Here is an 18,467-nt window from a genome sequence, read left to right on the forward strand (position 1 = left end):
CAAAAGATTATTCAGATAAGGATATGACCATTTGCAAAGGACACAAGTATTTTCAAAAGACTAGCACAAAGAAAAATATCTTTAAGTTTCAAATAAATTATATTTCAAATGACTTAAAAATAAGTGTTTGGTAAGTTGGCCAAATCTGAAGCTATTTCTCCAATTAAAAACAGAAACTAGGCCTGGCACAGTGGCTCACTTCTGTAATCCCAGCACTTTGGGAGGCCAAGGCAGGAGGATCACTTGAGCCCAGGAGTTCGAGACCAGCTTAGGCAACATGGCAAAACCCTATCTCTACAAAAACATACAAAAATTAGCCAGGTATGGCGGTGCGTGCCTGTGGTCTGAGCTACTTGGGAGGCTGAGATGGGAGGATCACCCAAACCTGGGAGGGCAAGGCTGCAATGAGCTGTGATCGCACCACTACACTCCAGCCTATGTGATAGAGTGAGACCCTGTCTCAAAAAAATAAATAAAATTTAAAAAAAAAGAAAGAAAAACAAAAACTATATACTTATTTGTTGGAGAACCTAAAACACATACATCAACAAGGACATCTTCCTCCAATGGATCATCATCATCCAGAAGATACTGACTTCGAATATCTTACTACAAAGAGAGTGTGAGAGAGACACGGAAAGAGATAATGTCAGACCCAGATAAACACAATCTTTAGCAAATCTGGCCACATTTGCTGAAATAAGAATTCTGTCCATTGAACTTCAGTGACCTCCTGCCATTTCTTCCTCCTGATAAAAGGTTAACATATCTAAAGTATCCTAGCAAATAGATCTTGATGACTTCATCAAGGGTAACTGTATCTTGATGCCTTGGCTATATTAAATAGGAGGTACTAACCACAGAAGGAATGAGAAAATGAATGAATGAACAAATAGACCCAATTGTTTTGTCCTAGGACTGCCCAGAGAAGGTGAAACAAGTAGAATCCCTGGCAACGTGTAAACATAAGTAGCAGATCCTAACCAGATTTCTCAAATTAAGCCTTGGTGATCAGATGGAAGACCCCAAGGGGAATGACAATGACAGATACAGGGAATCCCCAGACCAGGGGTTGGGGTACACACAAGTGGGGGTTACAAGTAGGCTGACCTTGACAATGTGGTCACTGGATACAGAGGCATCAGGTGTCGTGCTCTGAGGTACATGGATGAGGCTGCAAACCATCATTCTCAGCAAACTAACACAGGAACAGAAAACCAAACACTGCATATTCTTATTCATAAATGGGAGTTGAACAATGAGAACACATGGACACAGGGAGGGGAACATCACACACCGGGGTCTGTTAAGGGGTGGGGAGCAAAGGGAGGAAGAGAGAGCATTAGGACAAATACCTAATGCATGCAGGTCTTAAAACCTAGATGACGGGTTGATACGTGCAGCAAACCATATGGCACATGTATACCTATGTAACAAATCTGCACGTATATCCCAGAACTTAAAGTAAAATTCAAAAAAAAAAAAGAAGTATAGACTCTCTGAATGTCAGGCTGGACTTCACAACTAGGATACTGAGGTTAGAAACTAAGTTATTTCATGCTCTTAGCAAAAATGGGCAGGACCAAGACACTGATCATCAGAGCCCACTGACTGTCAGAAGGTAGGGAGAAAATTCAGCCACTCGAGCTGCATCACCCAGTCTCTGAATGCTAACCAACTCAGGGCTTCAAGCATGTAGTTCAAAGAAGCTCACTTTGAAGGATATGTGGACAGACAGGAGGGAAATGTGGACAGTTAGCATAGCACCAGGCATAGAACTGGCCCTCAAAAAATATTTAAGCTCATGTGTCAGAACTAGAAAGGAACCAAAAGTCATTTAATCCAGTTCCACCAGTATCAGTTAGAATTCGTGCAGGCTGCTTGTAATTGAAAGCAGCATGGCTTAAACAAGAAAATGGTTAACTTTATCTGTGTAAAGTAAGCCCATATGAGCGGCTTTTCAAAATTGATATAACAACAATGAATGTATATAATTACAAAAAGATAGGTGCAGCACCAGACAGGATCAAATTCTTAGCACTGAAACCACCAAGGGAAACTCTCTACCTAGTCAGTGACAAACCAGTTCAAACTTCTGAGATCTTAATTTCTTTCTATCCTAATCCTAAAGAGTCTTGCTCTGAGATTAGGGTTCAGTCCAAGTGGGGGTGGGGGATGGGGAGGGAGGAAGGGAACAACAGCTCCCATCTCCAATCCCTCCTATTCAGTTACTATGTCAGATCTACCCAGAGGAACTCTACTGTCAATCTTCAAGTACAGATATCTTGGACAGAAATCAACTTTCAAAAATTTTCACTTTAGATACAAGAACCATAGATAAAGTCCAGGCACCATGGCTCACTCCTACAATCCCAGCACTTTGGGAGGCCGAGGAGGGTGGATCACTTGAGGTCAGGAGTTTGAGACCAGCCTGGCCAACATGGTGAAACCCCGTCTCTACTCAAAATCCAAAATTAGCTGGGCATGGTGGTGCTCGCCTATAATCCCAGCTACTCGGGAGGCTGAGGCAGGAGAATCGCTTGAACCCGGGAGGCAGAGGTTGCAGTGAGCCAAGATCGCACCACTACACTCCAGCCTGGGTGACAGAGCAAGACTCTGTCTCATTTAAAAAAAAAAAAATGGCTATTTCTAATAAGAGAGACAACTTTGGCCACTGGAGAATGTAAAGGAGGGGAAAAACACCTCAGTTTACCAAATTATGCTTTAAAACGACAAATTAAACATCAAAGAAGTTTCCAATAATGGTTGTTCCTCTTCTCAAATGTGCTATTAGAATTGATTTTTTTTTTTACCAGCCTAGGGCAAAGAAGAGCTCTGCTTAAATGGGCCAAGCACATACAAACATGCCAAATGGACACTCTACCCCACCAAACTGTGAATTTAAAACAGCACTAGGTCCCAGGGACAGTAAATAAAATCACAATTATATACACCTATTAACTTCTCCCTTTTCAAACATTAGATAGGCTGCTCCAAAAGACAGAGGAATCCAGGAACATCAAATATAAATTACAGGAAATAAAATGGGGATCTGGCAACTGTAGTTACTGTTGTATCAGACATAGTTTCTGTATTAGATCTTTGTAAAATGCTCCTTGAGTAGTATGCCATGATTGGACTTACTTAGCAAGTTACTTACTAACTTTAATTTATTGGTATTAAAATACCAATAAATTTCAGCTTCAAACAATAGTCAGAATAGAGACTGCACTTTACTTTCATTGTCCTGCCATAAAGATATTTAAATTCTCTAATGTGTGTTATAATCTGATAAATAGTGTTTAAATAGGTTGCAGTTTCTCATTTTATTGATGACAGGCTCATTAAGGATGATTCAGAAACCATAATATTAGAAATTCTGTCTTCCTTCATTGCTTTCATGACTGAAGGGAACAGGGCACTAAAGAGAAGAACAGAGAAGTAATTTGCCCATAGAGACACAGCTCAAATCCAGAGAAGTAATTTACCCATCGAGACACAGTTCAAATACAGGTAATGTGGCTCTAGCACCCTGGCTCCTAACCACTCCTCTATGCCACATTAGAAATAAGAATGTTGACCAGGCACAGTGGCTCACGCCTTTAATCCCAGCACTTTGGGAGGCCAAGGTAGTTGGATCATGAGGTCAGGAGATCGAGACCATCCTGGCCAACACGGTGAAACCCCGTATCTACTAAAAATACAAAAATTAGCCGGTGTGGTGGCACGTGCCTGTAATCCCAGCTACTTGGGAGGCTGAGGCAGGAGAATCGCTTGAATCCGGGAGTCGGAAGTTGCAGTGAGCCAAGATCACCATTGCACTCCAGCCTGGCAACAGAACACCACCCCATTTCAAAAAAAAAAAAAAGAATGTTTGTTTGGGAGCAGTGGCTCACACCTGTAATCCTAGCACTTTGGGAGGCCAACGCAGGTGGATTGCCTGATTTCAGGAGTTTGAAACCAGCCTGGGCAACACGGTGAGACCCTGTCTCTACTAAAATACAAAAAAAATTAGCCGGGCATTGTGGTGTGCACCTGTAATTCCAGCTACTTGGGAGGCTGAGGCAGGAGAATCACTTGAACCTGGGAGGCGGAGGTTGCAGTGAGCCAAGATAGCGCTACTGCAGTCCAGCCTGGATGACAGAGTGAGGCTCTGTTTAAAAAAAAAAAAAAAAAAGAATGTTCATTGTTGCATTTTCTAATTTAAATAACCTTGCTGGAAACTAAATGTCCATCAAAAAAAGAATGTATAAGTATACTGTGATATAGCCATACAATTGAATACTGTTTAGCTGTTACAAAGGTATGTGTCAACATGAGTCCCAGAAACATAATGTTGCATTTTTTTTTAAAAGGTATGTGGCCAGGCACAGTTTCTCATGCCTGTAATCCCAGCACTTTGGGAGGCTCAGGCAGGAAGATCACTTGAGCCTAGGAGTTCCAGGCTCCAGTGAGCTATGATCATGCCACTGCCCTCCAGCATGGGCAACAGAGTGGGACTCTGTGTCTAAAGAATAAGTAAATAAATAAGTAATTTAAAAGCATGTAAAACATGATTCAATATAAAACCATGTATATATAAAAATGTATCAAACAATTCTATATAGTCTATATATTCCTTCCATATATTCCACATAGTGTTTCCAGATACACACATATGTAGCAAAAGTATGAAAATATTCATAGCAACAATAAATACCAAATTTGGGATAGTGGCTGCCTTTGAGAAATAGAATCAGGAAAAATAGGCATGGGGCCTTAAACTTATCTATAAGGTTTTATTTTTAAAAATGTATTAGGCCGGGCACGGTGGCTCATGCCTGTAATCCCAGCACTTTGGGAGGCCGAGGCAGGCGGATCACCTGCGGTCAGGAATTCGAGACCAGCCAGACCAACATGGTGAAACGCCGTCTCTACTAAAAAAGATACAAAATTATCCAGGCATTGTGGCGCATGCCTGTAATACCAGCTACTTGGGAGGCTGAGGCAGGAGAATCGGTTGAACCTGGCAGGTGGAGGTTGTAGTGAGTAGAGATTGTGTCATTGCACTCCAGCCTGGGCAACAAGAGCAAAATGCCATCTCAAAAAAAAAAGTATTAAAGTCCTCATCGAATAAGGCACAATGCTAAGACTATTCCAAATCTGGGTGATAGGCGTAGGAGTATTTATGATATTTATTTTTTTATTGTTCTGTGTCCCTGAAATTTTACATGATAAAAGTCCAGCATTTGTTCACATTAAAATGGTTAATTTTATGTTATATGAATTTTACCTCAATAAATATTTTCTTTCTTTTTTTTTTTTTTTTTTTTTTTTTTTTTTGACATGGAGTCTTACTCTGTTGCCCAGGCTGGAGTGCAGTGGCGTGATCTCAGTTCACTGCAGCCTCTGCCTCCCAGGTTCAGGCGATTCTCTGCCTCAGCCTTCTGATTAGCTGGGATTACAGGCATGTGCCACCACACCCAGCTAATCTTTGTATTTTCGGTAGAGATGAGGTTTCACCATGTTGGCCAGGCTGGTCTTGAACTCCTAGCCTCAAGTGATCTGCCCACCTCCCAAAGTATGGGGATTACAGATGTGAGCCACTGCACCTGGCCTCAATAAATATTTTCTTAATATTTAAAAATTCAGTTCAGGTGGAACTTAAAGCTCTCACAAACATCAATGACATTTTCTTTGACCATATCTACATAATGAAAAAAAAAACTTGATAAAAAGATGTAAGTTTATTTTGTATTAATTATACCAATGTGGGCCAGACAAGGTGGCTCACACCTGTTAATATAGTTTGGATTTGTGTTCCCACCCAAATCTCATGTGCAATTAGAGAAGGGACCTGACTGGAGGTGACTGGATCACAGGGTGGATTTCCCTCTTACTCTTCTCATGATAGTGAGTGAGTTCTCAAGAGATCAAAAAAAAGTGTGTGGCACTTCCCCCTTCACTCTCTTTCCCTCTTTTGCCACCATCTGAAGAAGGTGCTTGCTTCCCCTTTGCTTCCACTATGATTGTAAGTTTCCTGAGTCCTCCCAGTCTTGTAGAACTGTGAGTCAATTAAACCTCTTCTTCATAAATTACCCATTCTCAGGTAGTTCTTTATGGTAGTGTGAAACAGACTAACACACCTGTAATCCCAACGCTTTCGGACGCCAAGGCAGGAGGATCTCTTGAGCTCAGGAGTTCAAGACTAGCCTGGGCAATACAGTGAGACCTCATCTCCACAAAAAATTTAAAAATTGATCAGGCATGGTGGTGCATGCCTGTAGTCCCAGCTACTTGGGGGCTGAGATGGGAGGATCGCTTGAGCCCAGCACTGCACCATCACATTCCAGCCTAGGCAACAGAGTGAGACCTTGTCTCAAAAACAAACAAAAATTATATCAGTGTGGTCCCCATAAGTGTGATTTTTAATAGGTGTACAGTTCCATATTCAAATCATTCTGGAAAAAGAATAATTAGGACCCTTTAAGTAAAATATCCTTCATTCAGTGTACTACAAATAATAACTTGTCATTATCTACCTTCCTTACTCACTGGGTGACTTCATGTCATCTCAACCTTGTCTGAGACAATTAACTAGATTTAAGGGATTAACACAAATTGTTCACAATTTTTCTAAGCAGTCAAATATCCTCCAACTGAAAAAATGTTCCTAATAAGAATGTTTTTAATTTAGCTATTGACTAATTTTCCCACCAATGTAGTATCACATTTATAATTTAGACATTATTATTCTAAATGGCTATTTGAGGGCATATTAAGAAAGGAGCTACAATATAAAGAACAAGTATTAGAGTTAAAAAATAATAATAATAATTACATAGTCAGCCTCTTTAAACCTTTAAGGCCCTCATTTACAAAATGTACAACAATGCTTAGCAAAAATGATAAATGAGATAATTATTCAAGAAGCATAAATAAAAGCTTTTTATAAATTCCAAATCACCCCACAAAAGTGGGTAAATTAATTTAAATTTAAAAACCAAACGATTGAATCAAAATATCAGTTGGCTTCTTTGTGGAAATCAATAAGCTGAATCCAAAAATTAGTATGAAAATTTAAGGGACCCAGAATAGCCAAAACAATGCTGAAGAAAAAGAAAAAAGTTGGAGGATTCACACGTTTTCATTTCAAAATTTACCGCAAAGCTATAGATATTGAGACAGTGCTGTACTGTCATAAGGATAGACATGTTGATCAATGGAATGGAATTGAGAGTCCAGAAATAATCCTTAACATTTATTATCATTTCTGACAAGAGTGCTAAGATAATTTGATGGGGAAAGAATAGTCTTTGCAACAAATGATGCTATATACATACAAAAGAATGGATTTGGACCCTACTAAACACCATATACAAAAATTAACTCCAAATGGATCAAAGATCTAAATGTAAGACTTTTAGGAAAAAAACACAGGCATAATTCTGAATGAACTTGGATCAGGCAATCATTTCCTTTTTTTTTTTTTTTTTTTGAGTTTCACTCTTGTTGCCTAGGCGGAGTGCAATGGCGTGATCTTGGCTCACTGCAGCCTCTGCCTCTTGGGTTCAAGCAATTCTCCTGCCTCAGCCTCCAGAGTAGCTGGGACTACAGGCACACGCCACCACACTCAGCTAATTTTTTTGTATTTTTAGTAGATACGGGGTTTCACCACATTGGTCCGGCTGATCTCAAACTCCTGATCTCAGGTGATCCGCCCACCTCGGCCTCCCAAACTGCTGGGATTACAGACGTGAGTCACCGCACCCAGCCAAAAATTTAAAAACTTCTGTGCTGCAAAACACATCAAAAAGTTGAAAAGATAACTCACATATTGGGATAAAATATCTTCAAATCATCTATCTGATAAAGGAAGGATTTGTATCCAGAATATATAAAGAACACGTACAACTCAACGATAAAAACTTAACCCAATTTTGAAAATGGACAAAGGATCTGAAAAGCCAATTCTCTGGAGAAAATATACAAATGGTCAATAAGCACATGAAAAGATACTCGACATCATTAGTCATAAGAAAATGCAAGTTAAAACCACAATGAAAAAATCACTTCACACTCACTAAGATGGCTATAATAAAAGGAACAGATAAGTGTTAGCGAAGATGGGGAGAACTGGACCCCTCATAGAGTGCTGATGTGATTGTACAATGGTGCAGCTGCTTTGGAAAACAGTATGGCATTTCCTTAAAAGACTAAACATAGAGTTAACACCTGACCCAGCAATTTCACTCCTAGGTATCTACCCAAGAGAAATAACACACAAAAATTGTGTACACCAGTGTTAACTGCAGTAATATTCAAAATAGCCCCAAAATGGAAACAACCCAAATAGCCATCAACTGATAAATGCAAAAAGAAAATGTGGTATATCAATTCAATAAGGTATCATTTGGCAATTAAAAGGACTGCAGTACTGATACATGCTATGACATGGATGAGCCTAGAAGACATTACACTAGGGGAAAGGGGCCAGGCATGGTGGTGCACACCTGTAGTCCCAGCTACTCAGGAGGCTGAGGTAAGAACCTGGGAGCTAGAGGCTGCAATAAGCTGAGATCATGCCACTGCACTCCAGCCTGGGCAACAGAGAATGACTGCCTCAAAAAGAAAAAAAAAAAAAAAAGGATATGCAATCCGAATATTAAATTATCTCCAAGAACCAAGTGTTTTTCGGGAAAACATGGAGCATCTTTCTTTCATTCAGTTGCCAACAACTGTCCATCATTTACCATCCACATGGTAAAATATTAATGTTTACAAAAGAAAATACTTACTTTTATTGTACCATAGAACTTGATTTTTAAAATACAGGGCCATAAATTCCTTACTACAAAATGATCTTAGCCAGGTAGTTATAAACCTTCTATTTTTAAGCCAAAAGAAAATCAAATCGCACTTACATATTGGTAGAAATATATGTCTGTGAGTGACCTATTACATATTGATTTGTATTATACATCATGTTAGACATTGTCAATGTCTTGTGGTCAGGAACACACTTGTAGTTGAACAAGTTGTGTTTATTATTCACACACACACCATGAGGCTGTGATCCTAGCTACGTGGGAATCTGAGGCACAAGAATCACTTGAACCTGAGAGGCACACCATGAGGCTTGGGGCACCTCAGTAAGAGGGTGTTAGAATCTGTCATGGATTTGGACTCTGGTTGTGATTTGGGGGAGAGTTCAAGGAAGCAGGGGTTCACTGTATACTGAGTACTGGCAGAATATGAGGACAATTCTGTGACTAGCTACCTCAATAAATCTTATCTATAGGGAGGGCACTAGAGCATAGCTCAAGCTATAATTGGTAGAGAAGCAACTGTCACTAGTATTAGCTGGGAAGGGGGATGTTTGGTATTTTGTAGATGACACAGTAACCTTATTTTTGTGTGCATTTAGAAAAAAATGTGTGTTTATCTTGTACTGCATCAAGATACCTTGTATTTATTATCTTGTATTTAGCATGGTCTCAGATTGGCCTTGCCTAATGCTGATGTTTTGTGAAACTATGTCCAACAGGAGAGCGCCAAGGCCTACCAGTGAGTGCCAGGCTGGCCCCACAGGTCAAGGGCTGCCCTTCTCTTTCTCAGCATCCCTAATATGTTACATATGATTTTAATTGCCAGCACTTGCAATGAACTTGTGATAAAATAGCTGTTTGGAAGGTAATTGTGAATAACTGTCATCAGAAAACATTTAATAATAAATAATTTTAATACACAAGTCTTTTATTAAGAAATTTATATAATTCAACACACCAATTTGAAATAAAAACTTATGACAATAATAAAATATTCTCAAAAATAATGATTTTTTTCTAAGATATTTTCGTGGAGGTTACTTTCTGATAAAATATCAAGAATAGCACAAAAAATTCACATCTACCTTTTACTTGGATTTACCAACTGTTTACATAAAGTGTCTCTTTGGCCCTAAACACTTCAATATGCATTTTCCTAAGAACTAGGACATTTTATTATATAACCACAGCACAGTCACTGAAATAAAGAAATGTAATGCTGATACAAAATGATTTTAAGACAGTCTCCCTCTGTTGATCATGCTGGAGTGCAGTGGTGCCATCTCAGCTCACTGAAACCTCCGCCTCTCAGGTTCAAGTGATTCTTGTGCCTCAGCTTCCCACGTGGCTGGGATCACAGGCGTGTGCCACCATGTCCACCAAATTTTTGTATTTTTAGTAGAGATAGGATTTCGCCATGTGGACCAGGCTGGTCTCCAACTCCTGGCCTCAAGTGATCCACCTGCCTCAGCCTCCCAAAGTGCTGGGATTACAGGTGTGAGCCACCACGCCAGGCCCTATTTTCTAATCTATGGTCCGTATCCAAATTTCATCACTTGTCCTAATAATCTTTTTTTTTCTTCTTTTTTTTTTTTTTTTTTTTTTTTTTGAGATGGAGTCTTGCTCTGTGGCCCAGGCTGGAGTGCAGTGGCACGATCTCGGCTCACTGCAACCTCTGCCTCCCAGGTTCAAGCGATTCTCCTGCCACAGCCTCCCAAGTAGCTGGGATTACAGGTGCCCATCACCATGGCTAATTTTTCTATTTTTAATAAAGACGGGGTTTCACCATGTTGGCCAGGCTGGTCTCGAACTCCTGACCTCATGATCCACCTGCCTCAGGCTCCCAAAGTGCTGGGATTACAGGCATGAGTCACCGCGCCTGGTCCCAATAATGTTCTTATAGATGTCATCTTCACCTGGAGCACGATCCAATCCAGGTTTATGCACTGCATTTAGTTATCACATCTTCGTTTTTAAAAAACGTGCAAGTCTCTCAGCCTTTGTGTTGCTTAGCCTTGACATGTTTAAGGAATCCAAGCTGGTTATTTTGTAGAATGTCCCTCACTTTGGGGCTGTCTTATGTTTCCTTATGATTTGATACAGGTTACACACTTGTGGCAGGAATGCATTTTTATGTTATATCTGATTCTTGCCAACAAAGACAACTCAAATATAGTTGTATAAATGTAGAGAGAAAATACAGTCCCGAGAGTCATTTATTTGTTACTTCTTTCAACTGCTAATTGTTTATAACTTAAAACTCTAGATCTAGAATATGATATGGTGTATTTCTGTGGTAGCAAATAGAGTAAGAAATCTTTCTTCATTACATGATTATTTCGATGCAGTATTTCCTTACACAATAAACACTCGCATCAAGTTGATTTAGCAGTGTTGAGAGAGAGGAACTTTTACTAATTTCTAACGTAGGCCTACGGTTTACTTTGTGGCAAAGCTGCACTCCAGGTAAACTCCAACTAGGAAGCCCAACAAAGGTACCTGATGTGAAACAAGACTGGGTTTAAGGGATCTAAGTCAATTCAACATATTATTCATGATTTCTGCCACGTAGCAGCTTCTCTAGGTCCTTTTGTTAATAGAGGCCTCCTGAAATCAATGTCTTGGTTATTCTAATTGTGCTGGTATTTCTACCCATTTATTTTCTCCTTATAGACATATTCTAGTTGTAATATACCAAGAAGATCTAGAAATGTGGTATGTTCTTTTTTCTAAAACAAAGCATAACTTACGGCCTTCTAGTGTTGTGGGGGGTGGGAAGAGAGAGAGAAAAAAAAAAAACAGAGAAACTCCACCTAAAAAAACACTACCTACACAGATTCTATGATTAAAAAAAAAAAAAAGTTTCTGGGCGCAGTGGCTCATGCCTGTAATCCCAGCACTTTGGGAGGTCAGGGTAGGCAGATCATCTGAGATCAGGAGTTCAAGACCGGCATGGCCAACATGGTGAAACCCCATCTCTATTAAAAATACAAAAATTAGCTGGGTACGGTGGCACGCGCCTGTAATACCAGCTACTTGGGAGGCTTAGGTGGGAGAATTGCTTGAACCCGGGAGACAGAGGCTGCCATGAGCCAAGATTATGCCACAGCACTCCAGCCTGGGTGACTCCGTCTCAAAAGAAAAAAAAAAAAAAAGTTTCTACATGTCAACAATATATACTTCCCCCAAACATCTAATAATGCAAAATATTTTGGGAAATAGGTTTTAAGCTTCACATTTATGAAATTGTCTTAAACGTTAAGCCCAAAAGCTAATGATGATTTTATATCCACAAGTCATAAGAAAGTAAATTATTTTTTGTTTAAAAGAAAGGAGTGTGTGTAGATGGACACACACAAAAGGAAGAAAGGAGAAAGGTGAGGAGGAATAAATGGATCAATAAAAGAAAACAGCCCCAGAAAGCACAATACTAGTCTTTATAAAAGCTGAACCATGAACTTGAAGAAAAGATGCTCAGGTGAGAAAAATCATTCTTCAAATGCTTTCAGCAGAAGCGGAAAAAAAATTCTAGTTATTGCTATTTCATATGACTCACAGCAACTTAGTTTACACTGTGGAGGACAGTATAGCTCCCTACTTCAATCCTAGATCAAATTCCCACCCAGAAAATGTCTTGAACTTGTCTTCACCCTTCCATTTCTACTGCCAATACTCATAAAGTTCTTAAATTAGTTCTTATTTCAATAGGTTCTAAGAGTATCCTAACTAGTCTGTCTCTAGTGTCTTACCCTTCCAATCTTTTCTCAGACTCGTAATCAAAGTTATCTTTCTTATGTCTATTACCTTGATTGTGTTGATAGTTTTACAGGTACGTGCATATGTCCAAAGTCAGCAATTGTATGTGTAGTTTATTGTATATCAATTATACCTCAATAAAGTTGTTTTCTCAAAAAGCAAAGTTATCCTTCTACAACACATATCCAATCACATCCCTCTCCTACTCAAAAACCTTCAGTTGAAGAAATGTAGTCCCGACTTCTCAGCATGACATACAAGGTCCTTCCAGCCTCAGCTACCACAGGCCTGCATATTAGAAAAGGCATCGATCATGGAAAATGCCAAGATTTGCATATCGCTGTGCCTTTGTTTAGATTGTTGTCTCTCTGGAATGCCCATTCTAATCTCTTTTCCATCCAACCAAACCCTACTCGTTCTTCAAAGCCCATATCTTCAATATTGTAAAGCTTTTCCCAATTCTTTCCACATACCCTCTATCCATTGATATTAAACCCTTCCTCCTATGCTCCACACTTCCTTCACACCTCAGTAACAGCAATAGGACTGAAGGACAGTTCAATGTAGAGCAAGGCACTTGATAAATGCTCAAAAAATGTTTGTTAAATGAGAGCACTGATTTTAAAATAACTTTTTTGGGGTTGTTTTGTTTTTATGAGACAAGGTCTCACTGCAGTCACCCAGGCTGGAGTGCAGTAGCATGATCTTGGCTCACTGCAACCTCCACCTCCTGGGTTCAAATGATTCTCCCACCTTAGCTTCCCAAGTAGTTGGGACTACAGGCATGACCAACCACATCCAGTTAATTTTTTCTTTTCCTTCCTTCCTTCCTTTCTTCTTTTTTTTTTTTTTTTTTTTTTTTTTTTTTTTGGTATTTGTTGTAGAAATGGGGTTTCGTCATGTTGCCTAGGCTGGTCTCAAATTCGTGAGCTCAAGCGATCCACCAGCCTCGGTCTTCCAATGTGCTGGGACTACAGGCATGAGCCGCCATACCCAACCCACAGCTAATTTTTAAATTTTTTTGTAGAGGCAGGGTCTCACTATGCTGCCCAGGCTGGTTTTAAATTCCTGGGCTCAAGCAATGCTCCTGCCTTGGACTCTCAAAGGGTTGGAATTACAGGCATGAGCCACTGCGTCCAGCCTGAAACTTTTTATTATGAAAACGTTCAGGCATACATAAGAATAGGCACAATAGTATAATAAATTCCCATGTGATTATCCCCCAGCTTTAACAATTATGAACATTTTACTCTGATCTTGTGTAATCTCCATTGTTTCCCGTCATCACTGTCTGAATATTCTCCTCCATACATTTTCTTTTTTGAACAAATTGCATCTGTCATTTTTCAACCTAGAAAACATATTTTATTAGTTTGATGGGTATTATACCTTTATTTTTATCAAGATTTATTGCGATATATACAAATTATAATGTTGAAATAAAAAACAAGTTCAAACTTGAACTTCTCATTGCTTAATAACAGTAACAACATTACCTTACCTATTACTTATTGAGTGCGTACTATAAATGAGGCATGGCTAGCAACCATCATATATGTTATCTCATCTTTTTAACAACCCTCTAAGGTGGATATCATTAGCTGTATTATAGATTAAAAAAAAAAAAAAAGTGAGGCTGAGAAAGTTTATTATCCAAGTTATTAAAGGATTATTACTGAGTTCAAATCAGCTTGTCTGTGTTTTCCACTCTACCCAATTACCTCTAAATATCCCTTCCCTCCTATCTACCTACTGAAATCCTCTTATCTATTCTGTCAGCCTAATAAGAAAAACAGAATACATAATAAAAATCAGAAAATGAGGCATCAGGGTCCCTAATTTTAAAATTATAAAATTATATAAAATAACATCAAACGCATCTTGCAGCTTGAAAATAATAAACTGAAAAGTAACTTTCAAAAGGCATATAATAAGAAAAGATTTGTTGCTTCGTAAACAATCAACATTTAAAAATACATGCTGTTTTTCATATAACTTATATGACAAAAAGTGAAGGGGATTTGGGAAACAATTATCTAGGGATCAGTGACCTAAAAGTGTGCTCCCTGGACCAGCAAAATCAGCATCAGCCAGGAACTGCAATTTGAAATGCAAGTAAGTTGACTTATTTGTTATGAGAAAACTAAAAATCTATTTTATTAAGATTATATGCTTTTTTTAATTGCTCGATACTGAACAGCCTAATAAAAGTGTTACATTTTTTATTTGACCTAAATAAACGTGTTAAACATACACATATACCATACTCATAAATACACAGTAAAATAGATATACATAGGAGCAAAAACCAGAAGGAAATATGCAAAAAAGTAATATATATTGATAGTGGGATTTTGTTTTCTTTTCTCTTTTTAACTAATTAAATTGTCTCTAAAACCAAATTCCGTGAACATTTTTATTCCTATTTATACATGGGAGCACAGATTCAGAGATAATTTTCCCAAGGTCAAAGAATGAGTAAGTGCAATGACCAGGGTTTAAAGTAGGAGTTCATGACCAAGTTCAATTTGCTATTACACCATGTGGTCCTTCAGCAAGTCTTATTTTACAATAGAAACACTTAAAATATAAATACGTATTGTGAGGCAATGCAAAAAAACAAATTTTTTAAGAACCCAAATGTGATGTTTAATATCATGTTTAAAGATTACATGTGCAATGGTCATTATATACCAGCTTAGTTAGTTACCAGGTTTTTGGAATGTTGAAAAAATTATGTTCACAAGCTTGAAAAATGTCTCAGCCAATTTCTTGAAAATATGTTACATTGACCATATTATTATATAATTTTTATCAAACTGGAGGTAAAAGTGAATATTAAAAATGAAAAACTAAGATAGTAGAATTTTATGATATAATAAAAAAGATAACAATGGTTATAGTACATCAGTAAGTTCTAGCACTCCTAAAAGACTTCCAAAAAAAGTCCTTGGTAGGACTAAGGATTGTTGAGTGGACAATGTTAATCATAAAGAAAATGACTTAGAAGATGGAGAGATGTAAGTTTAGTTAATAAAAATAGAATAAAGTCAGTGAAAGCAGGGGAATTATGTAAGTTACTAAGACCTTATTGAAAACCAAAAACAAAATTCAACCAAAAAAAAAAAAAAGACAAAATAAAGAGGAGACTAATGTGGAATGTTTACATTCTTGCTTCTACCAGAATTCTAGCCCAAACGTAGAGCATCAGTTTAACATTCTGGAAAGAATAATCTGAGACTGAACTGAGTGATATAGTTTGGCTGTGTCCTCACCCAAGTCTCATCTTGAATTGTTACTCCCACAATTCCCACGTGTCGTGGGAGGGACCCAGTGGAAGGTAATTGAATCATGGGGGCGGGTCTTTCTCATGCTGTTTTCATGATAGTGATAAGTCTCACGCATTCTGATCGTTTTATAAAGAGGAGTTCCCCTGCACAAGCTCTCTCTCTACCTGCCACCATCCACTGAAGATGTGACTTGCTCCTCCTTGCCTTCTGCCATGATTGTGAGGCCTCCCCAGACATGTGGGACTGTAAGTCCATTAAACCTCTTCTTCCCAGTCTCAGGTATGTCTGTATCAGCAGCATGAAAATGGACTAATACACTAAGTAAATATAAGGTGTCCTGGCTATAGGACCCCCTCATGAGTATAATAAAAATATATGTGTTATTTTAACACAGTTAGGAGGTAGCAAGCTCTCTACCCTGGGTGAAGGTCTGAAGAGGAGTTTGGGCTGAGTTTAGTATAAAAGAAGATCTGCATCTTATACCATATGTAAAAACTACTTCTCTCTATATTAAAGACTTAAGTGTAAAAAAAATTAAAATCATTCAATAAAGTCTTCTAAAAGCAGATAAAAACTTCAAAGCCAAGCCTAGAAACCAAGTAGCTATTTTTTAAATAGACATGTTTAACTATACAAGAATATGAAAAAGAGCTCTTACAAATTGACAATAAAAAAAGAAAAACCACTCCATAAAGTTAGATAGCAGAAGAACAAATTTAAATAGCCAACAAATATATGAAAAGTGTTTAAATTCATTAGCACTCAGGGAAATGCAAGTTAAAGTAAGAATGAAACCTTATTCCTATCAGACCAGCAAAAATTAAGAGAACCTATGAAAATTGTTGCTTGTTTCTGGTGAGAAAGTGAAGGAAAAGTACTTTCATAAGTTGCTAGTGGGAGCATTAAGCATTGTAATCTTTTTGAAAATCACTCTGATAAATCTATTAAAATTTAAAATACCTATAGTCCTCAGCCCAACAATTCTACTCATGGGAATTTATTCCAAAGAAATAAAAGTATGATTATGTTAAAAAAAATATCTAAAACGACTTCAATGTTCTAGTAGCAAAACCCTGAGCATAAAGTGGATGCCACAGGGGAAAGATGAAATGGGATTTGGAGAAATATCCAGAAGATATTGTTGAATGAGAAAGGTAAGATCCAAAAAAAAAAAAAAAAAAATGCGTATACATTACCATTTTTCAACAGTGCCAGAAAACACATGTATATGTGTTTATGTGTGTGTATTACATATATGGATACACATACATAAACACATATACATGTGTGTGCCACATTAATGATTTATGACCATGGAGGAAAAGTATGACAGAATTCATATTAAGTTGCTAATATGTATTGTCTTCTTGTGGGGAGGGGGAAAGGGTTTATGAGGAGGAAGAAGGGAGGGGAAGAAATGGTGGAAAAAAAGGAAGGAAAAAAGCTACACTAAAAATCATTACACTCTTTCTAGTAAATCTTACTGCTACCCCTATTTTCTCTTCTGCTGACCAAGGTGGTCCACCACATTGCATAAAAAACATGAAACATACTACACTAAAAATAAGTGCTGCAAAAGCACTAAGCAACTGGAAAAAAAATATACAGGTTAAAGAATAGTTAATTCTTATATGAAAAGAACAAAATTATATGCATTCTTTCCTTTTTTAGCTAGCTAATATAAGAAGTTTCTTATATCAATAAGTATCTTATTGATGGCCAATTCCTAGGTAATAAATGCCATCAATTCATATTAAAACATAAACTGAGTGTTTATTCTGTGTAAGGCACTACTCAAGGTACTGTAGAAAACACAAATCAAGGTCCCCCACTTTCCTTTCTGTTTTAACATGTGGAAGACTGGAAGACTTCCATCCTCACATCTTCCAGTCTGCTCAAAGCACTATAGAAAATTCTAAATGCAAAAAATAGCACCCTCTTTTTCACAAGAATGGGAAATGTCATTCAGTGTAGAGCTCCCATTAGTTACAACTAGTTCTGAAGGTATTCAGCATCTTTCATGTTGTAGCACTGCCTGTGTTCTTCCAGTCAAGCTAAATTGTCCTCAGCTCCTTTGGTGTCTCTCCTTGAAAAGATTTTTCCTGTGTGCTCCTTGAAGCTACCCCATGAAACTTAACCACCCACCTTCCCCTGGCTAAGGGTCTTTTCTCATTCAAAAATCTCCTATACTCTATCCGAGCTTCAGTGAATTCAGTTTCACTTCCTAATGCTATTCAGTTCTGTTACAAGCCTTCCATCAAACATTTAAGAAGAGGAAAAAATAAAGACAAAAACCAATCCCCCAACCCCCAAATCAAACCAAGTGAAACACACTTTTCTTCTTTTTATTGCCCTCTGGGGAGAAACATTACTCACCCTCATGGCTTTAACTGCCAATGACTATATGCCAATGACAACATGTCTAGCTGTGACCCCTCGTTAGGCCCACTTCCAAGTTAGATATCTCCAACTTGATAACCCATGAGTCCCTCATGATTTAATATACTCCAAACCAAACTGATAGTCCCCAAATCTCATCTATCTGTATATCTTAGCTACTTATTTGGCTGCAGAAGTCAGAACCCTGAGTCCTGCTTGATTTATAGTTTTGTTT

General features: G+C 38.1%; 1 long non-coding RNA gene across 4 annotated transcripts in view; it reads right to left on the reverse strand.

Annotated features, from left to right (window-relative positions):
- Positions 1 to 18,467, reverse strand: part of LOC114678280 (uncharacterized) — a 63,075-nt gene that overhangs the window by 30,837 nt on the left and 13,771 nt on the right. The window contains exon 4 of one of the 4 annotated variants that reach the window (XR_003729603.2): positions 13,699 to 13,914. The exons of the other annotated variants lie outside the window; for them this stretch is intronic. This is a non-coding gene — a long non-coding RNA (uncharacterized LOC114678280). Of the gene's footprint in view, positions 1 to 13,698; positions 13,915 to 18,467 lie in introns of those variants that run through there. 4 annotated transcript variants of the gene reach the window in all.

Source organism: Macaca mulatta, chromosome 5 (assembly GCF_049350105.2).
Source record: "Macaca mulatta isolate MMU2019108-1 chromosome 5, T2T-MMU8v2.0, whole genome shotgun sequence".
Taxonomy (NCBI): domain Eukaryota; kingdom Metazoa; phylum Chordata; class Mammalia; order Primates; family Cercopithecidae; genus Macaca; species Macaca mulatta.